Raw genomic sequence first — 19,402 nt, forward strand, 5'->3', positions numbered from 1 at the left:
GCCTTACCAGATGTGGGCCTAGACCTTGGAATTCCCAGCCTCTAAAACTGTAAGAAATAATTTTTTTCTTTAGAAATTATCCAGTCAAGGGCCGGGATACAGCTTAGCAGCATAAGCACTTGCCTGGCAAGCCTGAAGTCATGAGTCCGATTCCTGGTACCAAAAATAAATAAATAAATAAATATAAATTAACCAGTCAAGCTGAGCATGGTGGTGCATATTTATAATTCCAGCATTTGGGAGGCTGAGGCAGGATGATCGCAGTGAGTTCAAGACTAGCCTGGGCTACAGAGTGAGTTCAAGGCCAGCATAAACTACATATTGAGAACCTGTCTCAAAAAACAAAACAAAATTACCCAGTCTCGGATATTTTAAGACACTAACCTTGACAAGTGCAGTGTCAATAAATTGTTGGGAACAAAGGTCTGATTAGTCTGGGTTCAAGAGAGAATAAAGGAAAAGAGGGGAGGGAGTGAGCAGAGATAGGGACCTCAAGAGGTTTGCTGGAAAGGAAATTGGACAGTGGAGGTAATATTGGGACTTGAGGGGCAATGGAGGTTTCTGTTTATTTGTTTTGCTGTAGTTTGGTTTTCTTTTAGGATGTAAATGACCCATATGGGAGATTAGCTGCAGCAGTACAAGGGGGCCTTAACAGGGGCATGACTGTCCTGAGTTGCAGGAAGGAAATGGAAATAAACAAGCACACCTTAGGTCCAATGGCCAGGGAACAGTTTCCTCTCTGTTTATCCTTTTTCTCAGTGAAAAAGGCACCGAGTTTAAATGGTTGAGATTACAGCAGTTGGGGGAAGTGTTAGTTGAGGAGGAAGGAGGTTATGGGAATTGTGATTATTTTGGACAGGTGAAGAGGCAGTGATCCAGAACAGTGGCTTCTGAAGTATGACCTGGAACCCAGACAATCAGCATCACCTACAAACCGGTCAGAAATAGATTCCCAGGCTCCACTCTGGATCTGAATCTGGAATTTGTGACCAAGTCTGTCAGTCTGTGTTTCAGCAACCCTTCCACGTGACTCTGACGCTTCAGTCTGAGAATGGCTAGTGTAGGAAAATAGAGTAGAAGAAAGTATAAATGCAAACCAGCACTAAGAGTGTTCCTGAGGTCAGCGATGGTGACTTTACAGTGTCTCAGTCTGGGCCCCCATGCACACCAGGCCTGCTCATTCTTTCCTCCTTCTCAAGATAAGATCAGCAATGGAAATATAACCCTGTTCTAGCTACTGGGCCAGAGGAGGAGGCTGCAGAGAAGAGTTTCTTGTGACAATTTCCTCAACCTTAAAAATGAGCCTGAGAGAGACCCAGTCCCATGTACAGCTGGGTAGGTTTCATGTACAAGAACACGATGCTTAAGTCTGTGGTGGCCACCTTCCCATCAAGGAAGCCAGCCGAGCGCAAGGCTGAGAGGTAAGGAGCACAGAGTGAAACGATGGGAAGATCTGGGTGCTCCAGGGTCAAGTCATCTGTTCGTTCAGGGTGCCAACCTGGGGCCTCACAGATGGAGGGGTTGTTCTAGTAAACCTGGTGGGTGTTGCTCACTGGTTCAGCACACAGGGGCAGTCTGCAGCCCAGCTGAACCAAAACAGAACCTCAAAGCATTGCGCAGAAGGGCAGATTGCAGGACCCAAAGCACTGCTGTTCCTTAACCTACCTAAGTCTTTCTTCTGTAAATTTCACAGCCCATTCAATCTTTCCCCTGATGTTACATGGTTTGTCCCACCTGGGAGCCCTTCCATAGCCAACAGTACCCTCTTTGCCATAGCAGTCTTCCTCCAAGGAGCGGAGATATGCCCTCTGCCCTCCATATTGAGTCCATGGATGCCTGGACCAGAGTTTATTTTCTGACAGGACAACTTCCTGTGGCCACCCCTCCCCTTGCCAATTTTTTTTTCCCCCTGGGGACAACCCTCTACACGTACATCCTGTTGCATTTAGCAGCTTCAGGAGATTTGTCCATATTTCTTACAAAGGCTCACTCTCCAAAGCCCAGCTGGCCTTGTCTGCTTTCTTTGAGCTCCACTTCTAGGTGCCATCATGAAGTGCCAAGCATGCACTGAACCTTGAAAGCTGGCTACCTGGCCTGAAAGCCTCCTCCATTATTCTGGCCATATCACACTTGATGGAGGGACCCATTGTTTCTGCACTAAACGAGCTGACACGAGGGCTGCTGACACTGAACATTATTTTGTCATTTCACCTCTTCGTCGGCACTGCTGCACACCTGGTGCTGTCCATTGCTGGCTTGGTCTCTGCCCCCCACAAGCCTTACTAAAGGTGGCATCAGAATAGGCCTTGTGAGGCCACCCAGAAAGGAGATATTATAAATCCATGTGAAGCAGGGAATGTGAAGAAAGGGAGAGACCAGAGTGCATGCAGTACTTGCCATAAAAAGGTAACAGGGAAAACAATAAAACAATCCACTAAAGGAACAGGGGACACAGCTATCCATCAAAGGCAGGTAACCCATGGACTGCTGCAGATGTGGCCCAAGGGACTTCAGCTTTATGAGTCTACCCACACCTGTTTGCAGATGCCAGTTGGAATTGGCTGGCACAGGGTGGTGCCTGGGTGTGAGAGCAATCCCATGTCTAGACACCCACGGGACCGTCTGCTGAAGGTACTTCAGTCCACTGCTGCAGGACAGGCCCCTCTGTGGGGTCTGAAGTGGTCAGGACCCTGTGTCGGGGCCACAGTGCTTCATACCATGAGTTCTTTACACATGCTAGGAGCACACTGAACTGTGATGTGGCTTGGTGCTTCAGCTGGCCTGTGAAGACAGGGTAGTGCTTGGTTTGTCATGTGCCCCCAGGATAAGTGAAATCCACACCCATCCCTTCTGAGTGAAGGTCACTTGAATTTAAGGCCTGGACCAGAGATGTGCAACCCTTTACTGTAAAGGCCCCCAGAGTAAATATTTCAAGCTGAGTGGGCCCAAGCCTCCTTCACAGCTTGGCTTCCACTGTGGAAGAAGCCACAAGTGGTGTGAAAGGCAGTAGGCCGAGTTCTGATGAAATGGTGTTTAATGGACATTGACATTTGATTTAACGTAACTTCCACAGGCCATGACATATTCTTTTGATTTTTCACCCATTTAATAATGTAAAAATCATTCTTAGTTTGGGGTCCATGACACATGAATCCCTGGACTAAAGCATCAAAAAAACCCACTTCCTGTGTACACTGGGGATAAACGCTGGTCTTCTTTGTAGGCACTTCCTGTTCTCTGAATAACCATTTCAGTGTGCAGAAGAGGTGAACCAACCCACTCTTCCCTGGGCACAAACACACGCACACACACAGAGTATCTGCACAAGACCAATGTTCTGGACACCAGGCTGCAAGGTGTGCCATCCCCAGGTTGCCACGGTAATTGCAGATGCACTTTTAGGAATGTTGCTGCTTCTCGTGAGATAGAGGGGTATTGGAAATGGTCAGCAACTTGTGGCTGATTTATCTTTCTACCTCATCCATCCACCATCTTTCCAGTGTATATGAGGCTAAGCTGCAAGTGTGAAATTGGCAAGGACAGATAAAAAGTGACAAGAAAAGCATTTCTAACCTTAGCACCACTTCCTCCTGAACCTTTACATTTTTAGAACATTTTCATTCATCAAGTTCTTTCACACACTTCAGTTCATTTATTCCTCACTACTTCATTGGTCTAAGGCACCTTGCTGGGGATATGAGCTGAGGAGCTTTAGGGATTTGCTTACTGTCACTTGGCCTTTAAGTGGCATAATTAAGACCAGATCCAGGTGTTTTTATTCAAAATGTATTCAAATTTGAGTTTACCACATGGTAGGCACTGTGAAATAAATGAATAAGAAATGGTACCTGTCCCCAAGGTAGCATCCTCTGGCTACAGTTCCTCAGCCAGCCTTAACAATGACTCCCCTGGGAGGACTCTTTGATGAAGGTTCTCAGGTCCAAGTGTGGTGCATTGAATCTATGTCTCCAGTCGGAGCAAACATCCTATGGGGTAAAGAGCTCAGGCCCCAACCCTCTTACCTGCCAGTTCTGACCCAGCTTCAGCTTGAAGAAAAGATGGCCGCAGACTATGGAGGAAGTGACTTTGGTCCAGGCTGCTGAGAGCACTTCCGGAGTAGGGTTCACTGTCAGGTCTATTGGAAAACCACAATGAGTCTCCAGACCAACCTGTGGACATAGAAGCATCTTGCTCCAAAGGTGGAATTCCCGCTGACTCTTCTCCCATGCCCAGTGGGAATGTCTGACACTGCAGCACAGGACAGTAAGAACAGTTTGAGATTTGAGAGAAGCCCCAGGTCTGTGTGACCCAAGGCATATCCTCTAACCTCTCTGAATACTCATTTCCTCATCTGAGGGAACAGTGGGGACATTAATAGCTATGGCCTAACATCCCTGCCCTACGCAAAAATTCTAGAAGAACAGCCTGGGAACTCATGCAGGTGCCATCACAGCAGGAGTCCAGCTCCCTTCCTCAGTGTGGGCTGCCCTTGGCCTTGGCCTGTCACGGAGTGGATTGCATGTCCCAGGTCTAGTCTACCAGGAGTTTATCCTGGGTGGTGGCATCACCTTTGGAAAGTATGTTCTGACGTCTTAGATGCCCAGGCATCTTGCAAGATGAACAAGGCCTCTGGTTTCTTCCTGCAGGCTGCGTTTGGTGTGAACTCTCGCTGTGGAGGGAGACCACATGGAATTCATATTCAGTTAGTTGAAATGCCCTATGCTTTTTTTCCCAGTGCATTGTGTTGACAAGTGATAGCAACGGGACAGATTTAAGCTTGCAACCTGCCCTCCTTTGCTTTCTGGGTGCACCCTTGGTATTCTCCATTCAGTTTTCATTTTTGTGACTCTCAGGTAAGTTCAGTCAGGCGTAGTGTAGGTTGCCACACTCCTGTCTTGACTACGAGGTGGTAAGAAGACCCCACTGCCCAGCTCCGAGCCTGCTGCCCTGTCCTCCCAAGGATCACAGGAGCCTCCCTGGGGTCTGCTCCCCTCTGAGAGGGATGTTTTTTCTTCCTAGCAAAAGGTGTCTGCTTCTTTTTATCTCAGTTAGATGTGGTTTTTATTAGTACTTTTTTCGAGAAGGTGAACTTAAAATTATATTTAATTTTAATTAACTTCAATTTATAGCCACATGTGGCTACTACAGTGAACAGCACAGCTTTATTTAAACATGTTTTGTTGGTTTATGTTTGCCGCACATAATGAATACATTCATCATGGGGTATTGGTACATACATGTATCACATCTTGATTCTTTTTCTTCTAGTGCCCAATACTTCCAAGTGGGCTTTGGGGTTATTTGTTTTGCTGCTAATGAATCCATCTTCTGATCTAAAGGAAGCCCCTCCTCAGTTTAGATTTATAGCCTGGCTGCTGTAGGATCACAAGCCTTCCCATTAAGTCTCTCCCTTCTGCCAATAATTTATTGCTAGAGTCACTGCTTGCCCAGAAGCTCCTGTCTGCTGCATCTTCTGGGAAATGAAATTTACGTCTCCTGGCACTGGTGTGGGGGGGTGACATCACTGAAGCACTGTTTACATCACCCAGTGGCATAGCCCAGAGCTCTGAAGATGGCAGAGGAGGTGGAGGAGGGAGTAGATTTCCATAAACTGATACTGTCTCCTGCTTCCTCTCTTCTTCCTGCAGTATCATCATTATATATTTATGGAATCTCTGAAAATTAACACCCCTCAAAATTAGCATTGAGGGGCTGGGGCCAATAGCAGTGCAGCGGGAGGCGGTGTCTGCTCAAAGGGCGACAACTGTGCACAGGTCACCCTCCAGTGAGCTGTGTGTGACAGGGGAGCCAGCTAAGGTGCAGGAATGGGGGTGTGCTCATCCACAGCAGAAGTGGCTTGGATCCTGGTCCCCCTTCAGGGCCCGGAGCTCTGCGGAGGGCTGGGCCTCCCCGCAGCTGAGTGCAGCCCTTGTCCAGCCCCTCCCCACCTGCCTTGGGAAAGTCACCCCCAAGCTCTAGCACAAGCTGGCCCAGGGCTAAGAGACAGAAAGCGCTGAGCAGCAGTTTGCTGGATACATTTGGCCTCCACCCACTTTCTTCTATTTTCCCCTATTTTCTCAGCTTCCTCCTCTGTCTATTTTCTCCCAGGGGTGTTGGTGCTTCTCCACTTCCTCACCTCACATTCACTCCTCAGCCCCCTGCATTCTCTCTCCTTTTTGTCCTCCCCAGTTCTCGCAGATTGACCAAGGGTCTCCTGCCTGCCCGGCTCTGGGGACAGTTTCGCATCCAGGGTGGATTTCATGGGCGTGGCGCCTCTGCTCGCTCCTAGACGCTGAACTGAGGAAGGCCTATGATCGCTGTAATGCTCCACTGTTGCTGTCTCAAAAATTCATAACAAATCTTGAACAAGGATTTTGAGTTCTCATTTTTCACTGGAACTTGCAAATTATGGAGCAGGTTCTATTTGAATCTTTTAAAATATAACTTTTGTAACAGACGGCATCCATTGTCCAACCTCTGTCCCTCCTCCTCGCCTCTAACACAATCCCAATCTTTTCAGTCACCTTGGGGACCGCTCCTTAAGCACAGAGGATGAACTACACTGCCGATTTAAACAGAGATGGAAGCTCAAGATTTTTGAGGAAAAATCAGGAAGTGAGCCAGAAAAGTGACTGCATATATACTTACATGTCATCAAAGAAAGAAAAGTAAAAGCATATTCTGGGGAAAACCTTTGCATTTTTGCAGAACATGGTCAGACCCAGTTGCCTGGCTCTTTATGCTTTTTCCTTTCTCTACTTTGTCAGCTGTGGAAATGGGCTTGGTGTTTGCAGGTGCAACAGCCCTTTTGTGACACAGGAGGAAATCTAACCTACAGTACTACCCATGGAAAGAGACAGAGAGAAGGAGGTGGGTCCTCGCTGGCCTTGTGGAGTGCTGCCCCAACCTTACACCACCCGTGTCCGAATTTCCTATCATGCACCAAAGAACATCCATACCTCTTTTAAGAAAACAAATCATTACTATGACAGTTTTCTTTTTTGCCTACCGTTAAATGTTTTGTATCTGCTGTGACTTCTCAGCAACTCAGTGCAATGGTGTTCATCCCCTACACTTACAACACTCTTTCTGCTGGGCTAGGTGGTGCACACCTGTAATCCCAAAACTCTGGGAGGCCAAGGTAGGCGGATTCCAAGTTTGAACGCAGCCTGGGCAACTTAGCAGTTTAAGGAGACCCTGTTTAAAAAAAAAAAAAAAAAAAGCTGAGCTGTAGCTCATGAAAAGGCTGCAGATTCAATTCCCTGTACCAACAAAACAAAACAATACAACAACTTTCCTTGGCTTTGGGGATACAAACGTGGTTAGATTTTCAATGACTTCTCATATTCCTTCTCAGCTTAGTCCTTACTGGCATGACCCGGCAGGATTTAGCGATGCCTTCTCTTGCTGATCACTGGGCAGTTACTGAGTACACCTGGGGACTGGGCTCTATACTGAGCATGGCAATGGAGCTGAGAACACAAGCAGGCCCTCGTCCTTACAGAGATGTCCCTGCACTGCTCAGCCACTGGCCCTGCACCTCCTGGGCACCTTGCCACCTCACGTTAGCACTTGCAGGGGCTTCGTTCCGGGGCACACCCTACACTGCTAACCAACAGGCACAACAACAGGCACAGGGTCTCCTGGAAGAGAGTAGAGGTTGACCTGTCCTGGATGAGTCACTCGTGAAATCATCTCTACCCCACCTTCCCAGCCATGCCACAAAGAAAGAGGTAGTGACTTCTCTGGCTCCTCCCTAGTCGATTTTTCTGTGCCACTCAGGCATACTATGGGATTCTATAGCAGGAATCCCACCATACGTGGATGTTTTTTTCCATCTCCTATAAAAGGCATTGAAAGACCCCAACAAGTTTCACAATACTGTATAGCTTCTCATGAACCATGATAGAAAACCGTATGAGAGCCTCCAGGACGTGTGTGTCACAGTCCTCAAGATGCTAGCAAAGGATCACTGCTAAAACTGATAAAAGTGTACTTAAAAAAAAGTGCTTCACTTGGGAATAGTGTAAAATAAAGGAGATTAAAATGAAACTCCTGTCCACTAACCTACATTGAGGATTTTCCCTAAGGATGTAATCTAGATGACATAAAATAATTTACCCATAAAGATGCTTATTGTTTATTTAGGATAACAACACATTGTCTCACAATCTTTGGAATTTATTACGCTCTTAGGTTAGAGGGGAAATACCAAATGGTCATCTTTTATTTGTTTAATTTCAATGGCTATTCCCCGTAAAAGTTTTTAGAAAATCAGGAATAAAAGGGTTAATTTATGAAGAAAATATAGGGAAAACCTCACAATAAACTTTACACTAAAAAATGAAAGAGAAGAAACCTTCCCCTCAGAGTGAGGGAAGACTCTCACAGAGTCGGAGCTAGGACAGGGGTTCTGTGAGCAAGGAACTTGCCCAAGGTACAGAATTGGAGAATGTGCCCCCAAAACTAGAAAATTATCATAGGTACAGTGACTGCATGTCGATTAAAAATTCAAAAACTAAAAACCCCTTACTCCTCAGTAAAAAAATATTTACTAAGTCAAAATTAATTCCAAAAATTCTTTAAGAACAAAATATATAAATTTCAAACAAAGGCAGCTTTCAGTGTTGCTAATTTCTCCTTTTGCTTCCAAGTCTTACGTGGTGCTAGTATTCATTATAATATTCTTTGTCCTGATTAATGAACTTTCAGATGCCTCCCTAAGTTTTGCAACTGAAGTGAGCAACTTGCTCTCCTCCTCCTAGTTCAGGCCTGTGGCAGTACTCTTAAGAGTGCTGGTAAATGTTACATGAAAAAAAAATTAAAATTAAGCAAAAGTACTGCAGAAGGAGTGAATCTATTATTTGCAAATAAGACCATAGAGAGGTAAACACAATGCAAGCCTTTACTGTGTGGCTTGGGTAAGTCACTTAACCTCTCAGCTAAAAAGCAGAGCTAGTAAGTTACTATCTCATAAAGCAATTGCAAAAATTAAATGAGTCAGTATGTGTAGATCCTTAGGTGCCTGACTGAGGCTGAGCACTGCTATTTATTACAATTGTCTCTGCAGACAGTTCAGAGGAAAACAACTGAAAAAACTATTAGAACTTTCAGGGTCCAAGGAGATCCTCCAAAGAAGAGATGGGGACCTCAGCTCACCCCACCCGTCGGGTAGGTAGTAGGTTCACTGATTCTCATCACAGGAAAATAATTTTCAGGGTGCAGAATGAGAGGCATCAGAAAGGTTTATTAGGCAGAATTAAAGAAGTGTACACTGAGAGAAAGAGTGCGGGCCCTCAAGAGAGAAGTATATTCGGTCTGGGCTTGGAGCTTTTCAGGTAATCTTGTGGGGTGTCCTCAAAATAGGTGACCTAGGGTATGTATTTCTACTGTCTGCCAAGTTACCCATGTGGTGGGCCATGTTAGAAAGCAAAGCATTTGCATGTGTTCGAAGCTTGGAGGAAAGTGTGAAGGTGGAAGGAATCAAGACGGGAATCTGGGATGAGATACAAGGCTCACACCTTGCATGCTTCATGTGTCTTTAAGACCCTTGGAAAAAAACTTTTGGAGTAGTTTCCTGAAAGGGAAAAATGGGCTGTAACCTTAAGTAGCTTTATGCCCTGAAGCTGCAGTTTTTCTTAAAAGTGCAATTTAAAAATTATGATTTTTCCTTGTCTCCTTGCTACCTATCTTTATTTCTTCTATCCAACTAGTTCAGAAAACAAAAAAAGCAGCCAGATTTTCTACACACAAGCAATATTCAGTTAATATTTAATGTGCATATTTATGAAGAGATAGATACAGAACATGATACTATCCTATAACAACTAAAATTATTAATGACCCAGAGTATATTTAAAAATATATATGCAAGACCTGTGTGAAGAAACTATAATATTTTATTGATTATAGTAAAAAAAAACCTGATCAAAACCAGTGAGACAGATTTTGCATGAGAAACCTCAATACTGTAAAGCCACAGGGGTTCTCCCCCAAATTAATCTATATTCAACATAATTCCAATCAAAGTTGCAATAGAAATTTCCAATCAATTTTGGTTGATTCTAAAATTCATATATTGTATATAAATAGTCAAGAAAATCTTGTGCTTCAAGATATCAAATATACTACAAATTATGGTAATTAAAACAATGTGGTGCCGGCATAGCAGTATCACTAAAAAGAAACTAAGAAACATTTGTTTATGGAAATTATCTGTCAGCTATGGGAATTAGCATATGGTAGAATTATCCTTTCAAGTCAATGGGAAAGGGGTGAACAGATAATGTAAAACATTGGGAAAATTTGCTCTCCTTTTACAAAGAATAAGTTAGTTCCCTATTTACACCATATAATAATTTGATTCATGCTGGTCTGTTACTGAGTTAGAGCTTTAAGCAAGTTATTTTTTTCTCTAAGATTCATGTCCCTCATCAGTACCAAAGGGAATTAACACATCCTATTTCATGAGGACATGAGGAAGTCCAGCGGGAAGCTGTGGGTTCTTCTCTCAGGGACACCTGCACCATCTGATGTGTCCCCAGCACAATGAGGTGTTTTGTGTTGTTAGTTTTTCTCAGTCTACCTGAATTTCCCCTCTAAGCACATGGGCTCCCCAAAGATGTTTGGGTGAGAAGTAAGAGATAATGCATTTGGAGTTTTCTGAGATATAAATGAACTTCACTGCGGTCTTCTGCGTTGGCTTGTTCAGGATGATAATTCACCAGTAGTGCTTTGATTTTCTTTACCTCAGCCTTTCCCTCACCCTATCCCCCCAACCTTCAACCCAATATCTGAGAAGGGCCTAGAATAGAGACTTTCTTGTAGTATAGACTTCATAAGCACCTATCATGTATCAGCACTAAAAATACAACTATGCACACACTCCCAGCCTCCACAGAGCTTACAGCTGGCTGACGGAAAATGACCAACAGGCAGGAAGCAGAAAGTGTATTAAGTGCTATGGTAGGACGAGGGCACCATGAATTACACGAGCACCTGGCAGGACTTCTGACCTAGTTCTGAAGGTCAGAGGAAGTAGGGTTCAGTCTAATGCTTGAGAGTTGGTTAGGAGCTCAAGGGGGAAAGGATGCAAGGAGAAGATCGGGAATGTTTCGGAGCAAGTCAAGTACTTATGAAAAGTTTCACTTAAGAGCATAAAAGAATTGTACTATGGCTGGAATTTCCAAGTAGGAAGTGTAATGTAGCAGGAAATACAAGTAGGCAGGAGAAAGATTAAGGGGGGCTTTGTAAACCATGTTAGGAGCTGGAGGTCAATGTTTTAGGAAAACTATTCCAGCTATGCTGTGGAGAATGCAAGAAGGTAGAAGCATTCAAGAAGAACAGCTGGAAGCTTTTGTGATAATGTAGACAGAGATGATTGTAGCCCGGATTAGGGTTGTGGCAGAGAGATATTAGAAATATTGAGTAGGGATAATCAGTAGGATTTGATGACTAATTAGATGTGGGAGATAAAGGAGTAGAATCATGGTCCATATCCAAGTTTGTGGTTTGTTCATTGGTTTTCTTACATATTAGTCTTGTATCCAGCAATCTTGTTGAACTTTCTTTGTATTTATAAAGCTTAAGTGTACATTTACCTTGGGTTTGAGTACTAATAAGAATGATTTGGGTTTTACCATTTGGTTTTATTGATGTAGGATCAATGTTCAGTAGGAAAAAGAAAATGTTCTTGCTATTCCAAGCAGTCCATCATAGTAGAGGGGGTTAGGTGCTTTTGAAACTGCTAGAAGGATGAGAGTAGGGAAAGTTGGGGAAAACTGGCTAGCTTTAGGTTCTTATCCCTGCAGCTGTGCACTTCCAAGTCAGGAAGTTGTTTTACAACCCAGGTCAGGAAACTGCCACTAAGGATGACAGATGTCATATGGCAGGTATGTGAGAAAAGATGCTTTGAAAATGTTATAAAATATCATTTCTGCTAAAGCCCAAATATCTACAAGCCACTGTCAGAGAGAAAATGACTTAGTTTGCTCCTGATTCTCTTCCATCTTCAAATATTAAGCAATGCATCATGTTTGCTAAGTATTCATGAGGTTCAGACTCTGATGGTTAAAGAGTGTGGACCAATAATTTCCATGCTTTCTGCCCCTGTGATGAAGGAGTAGTAGAAATAAAAGCTTCTTGCAAAAACAAACCACTGATACCAGTATCCAGTACAGTTTTTGCCTTGGTTTTCTAGGCCTACCCTTTAGTATGCAAGACATCCAAATACTCTGAAGATGCAATCAATTTTCTGGGTCCTCATTACTCTCTAGAAAGTATGCTCTAGATGTCCAAAATCACATGTAGTTTTCCGAACATATTTCTGTGGCTCTCAAAAAGTACCATTTCCCTGCCTGTGGGAACTCTTGCTAATCCTTCACTTCCTACCTTTTTCTTCTCCTGCACCAGCCTGACTAAATTCCATCTCTCCTGTATTTCCGTGGTACTTGGTCTATGATTGTGGCATAACAACTTGTCCCACTGAATTTTAACTTAAGTCAAGTGTCCATCTCACTCAGAAGATGCAAGCATCCTTAGATGAAAGTTCAGAGCTCATTTCAGATTTATATCCCAAGCACCTACTGCAGAGCTCGTAATAGGTACTCACTGAACATGCCTTGACTGTGTGAAGGAAGGTGTCCTACCTGCTCAGGAAAGCATCTAAGATTCTACAGGGACCACTGATCTTATGACCAGTGATAAGCTGTTAGGACAGAAATTCGTAGTAATAACTTGCCCATTAATGGTAGCTTAAAGTTCTAAATTCTCACTTTTTATGTATGCTGATGGCTTGCTTTCTTTTCTAAACTTCTAACACCTGTTCTTGCTTCTTGTGGCACTGCTACCATTCAAAATATAATTTCTGTGCAACATCCCAATTGTCCCATCCTATCAAGTTAATGCAAAGACCATTGAAGTTACTGGGAAAATATACTGCTGACAGGAATACTGACAGCAACACTGAAATAAGGACAGAGAATCTCTTAAATAATTATTCATACCAAACTAGAGAACTTTATGGAGTTTGAAGTGTCCTTAGAGATTCCATCCTTTCGTTTACACAAAAATGGAGATTGAGAATTTCCCATGATTCTTTTGCAATGTAAAAGAACCTGGTCAGTAAGCCCAGCTAGCAAGTTCTTCCTTCTTCAAGGCACAAAAACTTTATAATCAAACCTCTGAAACTTCCTAGCACCTAGTAAGACACACAATGAATATTTAAGGAGATGTTTCAATACAAGGCCACAAGTAGCATTTCCCCCAGTGTAACCAGGAAAATCTTTCTTTTTTCTTTGTCGTGTACACTGAATATTAGTGACTCAGCACCCACTCCTAACCCCATTTTCTCTTGCTCACATAAGTTATAAAGCTCAGGGAAACTAAATACTTCTCCAGCCTTCCTCGCACATGAAGTGACTATGTGATAGTTTGGCCAGTGAGAGGTAAGCAGGAAGCGGTAGGAGGCTTCCAGAGAAGCTTTGCTTTCCCGATAGAAAGGACAAAGGAGGCAGGTGTTTTCCTTGCTTCTTTTATTGCCTGGAGGGTGACAGTGTTGGCTGCACCTACATCAGCTTTTGGTGCTCATTACAGAAAGGCCAGAGATGCTGGCCCTGACATTGTTGGGCTGCCAGGCCATCACTGCACCGTCCACCTCCTGACTTCTTGTTCTGTGAGAGAAACAAACACCTCTTTGTTTGAGCCACTGAATTTCTGTTACTTGCTCCTAAGTGCTTTCCCAGTATTTGCTTTATTCTAGCTGCTGGACTTTCCTAAGGTCTTTGTCCAAATCAGGATGGACAAGTCTGTGTCTATCACATGGAGAAATGTGGACACCATTACTCTAATATCTACCTTATAAGTTTAGTTTTGTAGCATTTTCTTGTGATCAAGTCAATCTACAAGGGGAAACGTTGTTTTGGTGAACAGGTAACATTAGACAGCAAGGGAGACCCCACTGTTGCAGTCCAGTTACCACCTCACCCGTCAGTGTGCTGATGGATTTTGTTCTGGTAGCACAGAATTGAAAAATTTTAACTCTCATAAATGAAAGGTTACAAATATGAGTTTGTTTGCCCTACAGTTGAGGTCAGAAATTTTGCAGAAGGAGTGTTTGGATGGTTTCCCTTCGAAGTGGAGTCAGTAACACCATGTAAGACCTGTTTTCATTCCCTAGTTGGCAAATGTCCAGTCTGACTCATGGGGGGGGGGAGTAGAAAAACAACTGTTAGTTATGAGATGCCCAGTGATGCCTCAGATCCCCCATTACCAGCCTTTGTTAGATATTTACTCAAAAAATTTTAAAAGGATTTGTTTTGCTTAGTAAACTGAAGATATATTTTATGCCCAAGATCCTTGCTGACCAATTACCTAGAATTAACCCAGAAGTTTTGCTTTGCCAAAGGTGAACTTCTTCCCCCTTTAAAAAGAAGACAGAAGCATTCAAATCTTCAAGTTCTAAAAATATGCATAGTATGACATTACAAAATTTGTCCAGTTATTATTTTGTTTCTTTGGACCAGGAATCAAACCCAGGACCTTGTACTTGCCAGGCAGGCGCTGTGCCACTGAGCTTTATCCCCAGCCCTAGCTGTTATTTTAAAACTGATTATTACGCTAAAATCACACAAGATACTGAGCAAAACTGTGTTTTACCTGGCATTTGATTGTGTAAAGGCCATGCACTCTCTAGCTGATACGCATGTGTACAATTTTAGGTAAAGACACTAGAAGATCTGCATTTAAAATAACAATAATAATAGAGAAAAGACCAGTACAGAGTTGCAATATTTCAAGTCAATTAGCTTTTACCAAAAAAAATCATGGCAGAAGCTTTATACATGGAAGCATGTAAACTCAGAAGTATAGTTTAATACATTAGTTGTCTCTAACATGTCAGATAAACACTTAATGCAAAACTCTTTTTACATTTAAAGATTTTAAATATTTTAAATTGTAAAATAAAATTCTAAATAAATTTCAATAAAAATTTATAAGTTAATAAAGCACTGCTGCCTGACTATTGGAGTCCATTTGTGAGAGCCTTAAAAAATCACTTCAATAATTATCCCAAAAGTCCCTTCTGTTCTAAACGTTGCAATTTTCGGTTAGATAGGTAAACCCAGGAGACCTAGTAATACTCTTCTATGATGATCATTCATCTAGCCATAGCACTTCTTTATGATCTATAGGGTGAGTTTATTTCAAAAACAGTAAAACACTTTTACTTTAAGATATTCCACAAAAGGTTGATCCACAGAGTGGGGTTTATTTTACTTAGCATATTTTTGCCAAAAGATACCTGTCAATTCCATTCAAAATAGCTTAAGTATAACATATGTCACAGAGCATAATATTTAGAAAATGGGAAACTTCAGGATTAGTTAGTTCACAATTTAAGTAACCCCAGTGAGAGCGCAGGGTTTTTCTGTACTTTTGCCTGGCCACCTCACTCATGCCAGACATTTTCCCTCATGACTGCAAGATTGCTGCCAGAGCTCTGGCGATCATTTCTCTGTATAAACACATTTAAAACCAGAAAAGAGACCTCTGATTTCCTTATAGTTCTTTTAAGAGCTAAAAAGCTTTTCAGAAGCATCCATAGAAGAGTTACCCTCCAACCTCATGGACCAGAATTGAGTTACATGTTTCTTCTTGAGTCAATTCCTACTGAGTAAAATAAGATTGATGTGCTAGGATTGGGAATAGGACTGAATTCAGGGACGTCCTCAGCCCTGCTGAGGAATGTGCAGGATGGGAAAGACGGAGGTTCTGGGTGGGAAACCGTTACTGTCTGTTAAAGAGGCTGGAAAAATCACGTTCTAAAGAGACCCCAAAAGTTATCTCTGGCTGTCCAACCATCTTCCTTTCCCTAGCTGTGTGGGGATGGAAGGAAATGACAGAGGGAACGGTGAGGACAGTGAAAGGGAAGGTTGTGTGTACGCATTGCCAAAACATTCCAATAAAATAGATCCAATCGATCTGAATATGTTGCATAGCTCAATGCCAAATATCTTTGGAATAGCTACAAAGGGTTTAGTTTGCAGGCCATTATACTTAGGGTAACAGTTTAGTTTTTGTTTGTAGTGGGTGTGTAGTAGAACAGTGGCAGCTTTTCTATCAGTGCTGATTAATCTTTTGGGCATCAAAATATGGATTCCATCCTCGGAAAAAGAGTACATATGCAGTTTCATTCTAATTTCATGTGTAATTTGAAGAGCTTCACTGAGGACTTACACTCATCCATGGGCTCAAAGTTAGGGACTTAAGATGTTAAAGATATCCCTGATTAGTATAGAAGGGGGGGTGCCACAAGATTTTGCGTTGGTAAATAAATCAAACAGCAAGCTCAGGAAATCTGGTATTTGTTAGTTATGTGAACTTATTTGATTCAGGCCTGAATTTTACCACTATAAAATGGAGCTAGTAGGTTTATTTCAAGAACCAAGTAGATAATGTGTAAGATGGTTTTAAATTATACAGTGTAGTACTTTACAAATGTTGGATCTAAAATCTGTCAATAAATCCAAACAGCATAATGGCTCTTACTTCCCAACTGAATTTGTTTCTGAATTTGAAATAGCATACCCCATGAGGACATGCTTGAGAGTCTTTTGAAAACTCAAGCAGTGGAAATTTCCTTTCTCCATAAGAAAACACAGTCTCCAAACTTATGCATGCGCTGAGTCCTGCATCTTTTCTCGGTAACTGATTGGAAAGAGTCACCATCCTTAACGGCCTGACAACATTACTCCCAGGAGGTGGTCAGAACAAACCAGTGTGTGGAGCTGGGGAGAGGGTGGAACAGTCTTTTGGATGCTCCTTCTCCCTGCCTCAGCACCCTCCTCAGTACCATCTTTCCAGGCCCTGCTCCAGCCCTGCACTGCTGGCCCCACACATGGATTCACTCTAAGCCCCTCACAACCTTTAAGACACATAGGCAATTCCAGCTCCCTCACTGTGATACCCAGCCCTCACTCTTTACCTTCTATGTCATCCTCTGCCTTCACATCCCATTCTGTTGTTTTCAGAGCTGGAGGCCCCACCTTTCCCAGCACAAGCAGGTAGCTGATTTGGGGAATTAGGAGATTTCATGGAGAGAAGATTGGATTGGGTTTAGCAATGAAGATCGTCAGAATGGTAAACATATACCAATAATAAAAAACAAAAAGCTATTATCCAGGAGGTTCGAAAGAAAAGAACAGAGCAAAAGAAGAAAGAAAAGAAAAGCCAGGTGTGGCAGCACAAGACTGTAATCCCAGCACTCGGAAGCAGGAGGATCACTGTGAGTTCAAAGCCAGCCTGAACTACATTTTGAGACCCTGTGTCAAAAAAAACAAACAAAACAAACAAACAAACAAACAAAAATGAAAGCAATCTCCTTAGATATGGCAAAGCCATAATGATGCTGCTGCCAGCGCAGTTATTCCTTGAGCCCTTATTTCTCTGAGATGTCCTGGACCTCTGCTGCCTGCTGGACAGCTGTTACAGTTTCTGTCAGCTCCTCAAAGCCTCCGGTGCTCAGAGGCAAAGCTTTGGAAGGTGACGGGACTATGGGGGCAGTTTAGTGGGCTTGCTGTTAGGGGGTGGGGCCTGCTCAGAAGAGGCCATGGGAGAGAGACCTGGAAAGACAACCTCCCCTTCCCCCACTGCTTCCCGCCTGCCAGAAGTGAGCGGCTCTTCTTCCACTCTGCGCCTCTGCCATGCTGCCCTGCCTTGAAGCCAGCGGACTATGGACTGGAAACCTCTACAGACTGTGAGCCAAAAGAAACATCTCCTCTTTTAATTTGTTGATGCTCAGGCTAAGGATGTAATTCAGTTGTACAGTACCTGCCTGGCAAGTGCGAAGCTTTGGGTTCTATTCCCAGCACAAAAAGAAAAAGAATAATTTGTGGATGTTGGGTATTGTGTCTCAGCAAGGAGACAGTGACTAAGACAACAACAGTCCGCGCCTAGGGGCTCAGCACTGCCAGGAAGGCCGGCTTCTGGGACTTCGCCATGCTCCTGGGTTCGGCACACGCCCTGTGATGGGACTGCGCAGGCTGCAGGGATGGTATGCAGAGGACGGTCCTGTTACCTCTCTCACCCATAGCCATCAACGCTCAACCTATGTGTGTCCAAACAGGATCCTGAAAACCAGCATCCTGATTCTGCACTCTTCTTATCGCTGAAACTCCCAGGTCCTAGCCTCATGCACCCCCAGAAGTTGCAGAAACTGATGCCAAGTGATCTTATTGGTTTCCCACCCGTCCAGGGATGGCTGAGGTTTGGGGAGGGGGCAGACAAACCGAACCACGGTTTGCTCCTGGCCACAGTACCAACTCAGACCGCTGCTTCTCACAATACCGCTCCCTTCTTAGCAGGTCTGTACAGAGCCTCTTGTGGGTTTATGTTACTCTAGGAAGGGAAGAGTAGAAAGATCTGCTACAAATGGGGCAGCCTCTCCCTCCTCATTTGGCTGCTTCTGACGTAATGAACAGTTCCCAGGGAACACACGTAATGAACAGTTCCAGGGAACAGCTCCCTGGCTTATGATTACATAAATACGCGAATTATTATCCTAACAATCACATTCCTCTTCAGAGTAGTTTTCATGAGCACTGCATAGTCTCTTTCTAGACTCTGATCTGGTCCTTGCTGAATGGACCCCTGCTCGTCTTCTTTCCACGTCTTTGTTTCTGTCCTTAATCTCCGATAAGGTGAAAAGCTTCAATTACTTACACCATTCTTCTGGCTTTAATATATGGGAGCTTCTAATTATTGACTTGTTTTTATTTTCTACACATGGCAGGTTTTGGATTTGTGGTTTAGCCTTTGGGGATGTATGGAGCTTCCATCTCTGGTTCATTGGATTTAATGTCTCCAGCTCTAAATCATCTCTACAACTTTCAGTCTGAAAACCCTCCTCAGCTTTCCAGCTAGCCTTCTTTATTTCCGTGTCTGTTCAGTATCTGAGATGTAAATGTGGTTTATGAGTCACAAAGTCTTGTCTGTGTTTGGGCCCCATGCTGGCCCTCGCTGGCTGTGTGATTCTTAGTTAGCCTCTTTGGTTATCATCTGTTCCTTTGGCTAGGCAGTGAACATAAAAGAATCTCCGCTTTCTTTTTTAGAGGTATGTTTTGAGGCTGAAATGAGGTCATATAAAAAAGAACTGAAAACTAGTACAAAATATTAATTTTCATGTATCACACATCACTCTGTGCTGGGAAGGTCTTTATATACATGATTTTTGCTTCACTCTCATGACAATGCAGTAAAGGACAGCATCATTACTATCTGCATCACACCCTCATGAGCAATTTGAGCCCCAGAGAAGTTAAGTAACTGGCCTGAGACCACCCAGTATGTAAAAGCTGAAGAACCAGGATTTGGTCCAGGTCTGTTTGGCTCTGGGCTGTGAGCT

The 19,402-nt window shown here is 43.4% G+C and overlaps 1 long non-coding RNA gene across 1 annotated transcript in view; it reads right to left on the bottom strand.

Moving 5' to 3' along the window:
* Positions 1-4,030: 4,030 nt before the first annotated feature.
* LOC106148997 overlaps positions 4,031-19,402 on the bottom strand; it is a 33,552-nt gene continuing 18,180 nt past the window's right edge. Inside the window, exons 2-3 of the long non-coding RNA XR_001234851.1 lie at positions 4,569-4,669; positions 4,031-4,135 (exon numbers count right to left, since the gene is read on the bottom strand). This is a non-coding gene — a long non-coding RNA (uncharacterized LOC106148997). The remainder of the gene's footprint in view (positions 4,136-4,568; positions 4,670-19,402) is intronic.

This window comes from Chinchilla lanigera, unplaced genomic scaffold (genome assembly GCF_000276665.1).
Source record: "Chinchilla lanigera isolate Chin_1 unplaced genomic scaffold, ChiLan1.0 scaffold00034, whole genome shotgun sequence".
In the NCBI taxonomy this organism is placed as follows: Eukaryota; Metazoa; Chordata; class Mammalia; order Rodentia; family Chinchillidae; genus Chinchilla; species Chinchilla lanigera.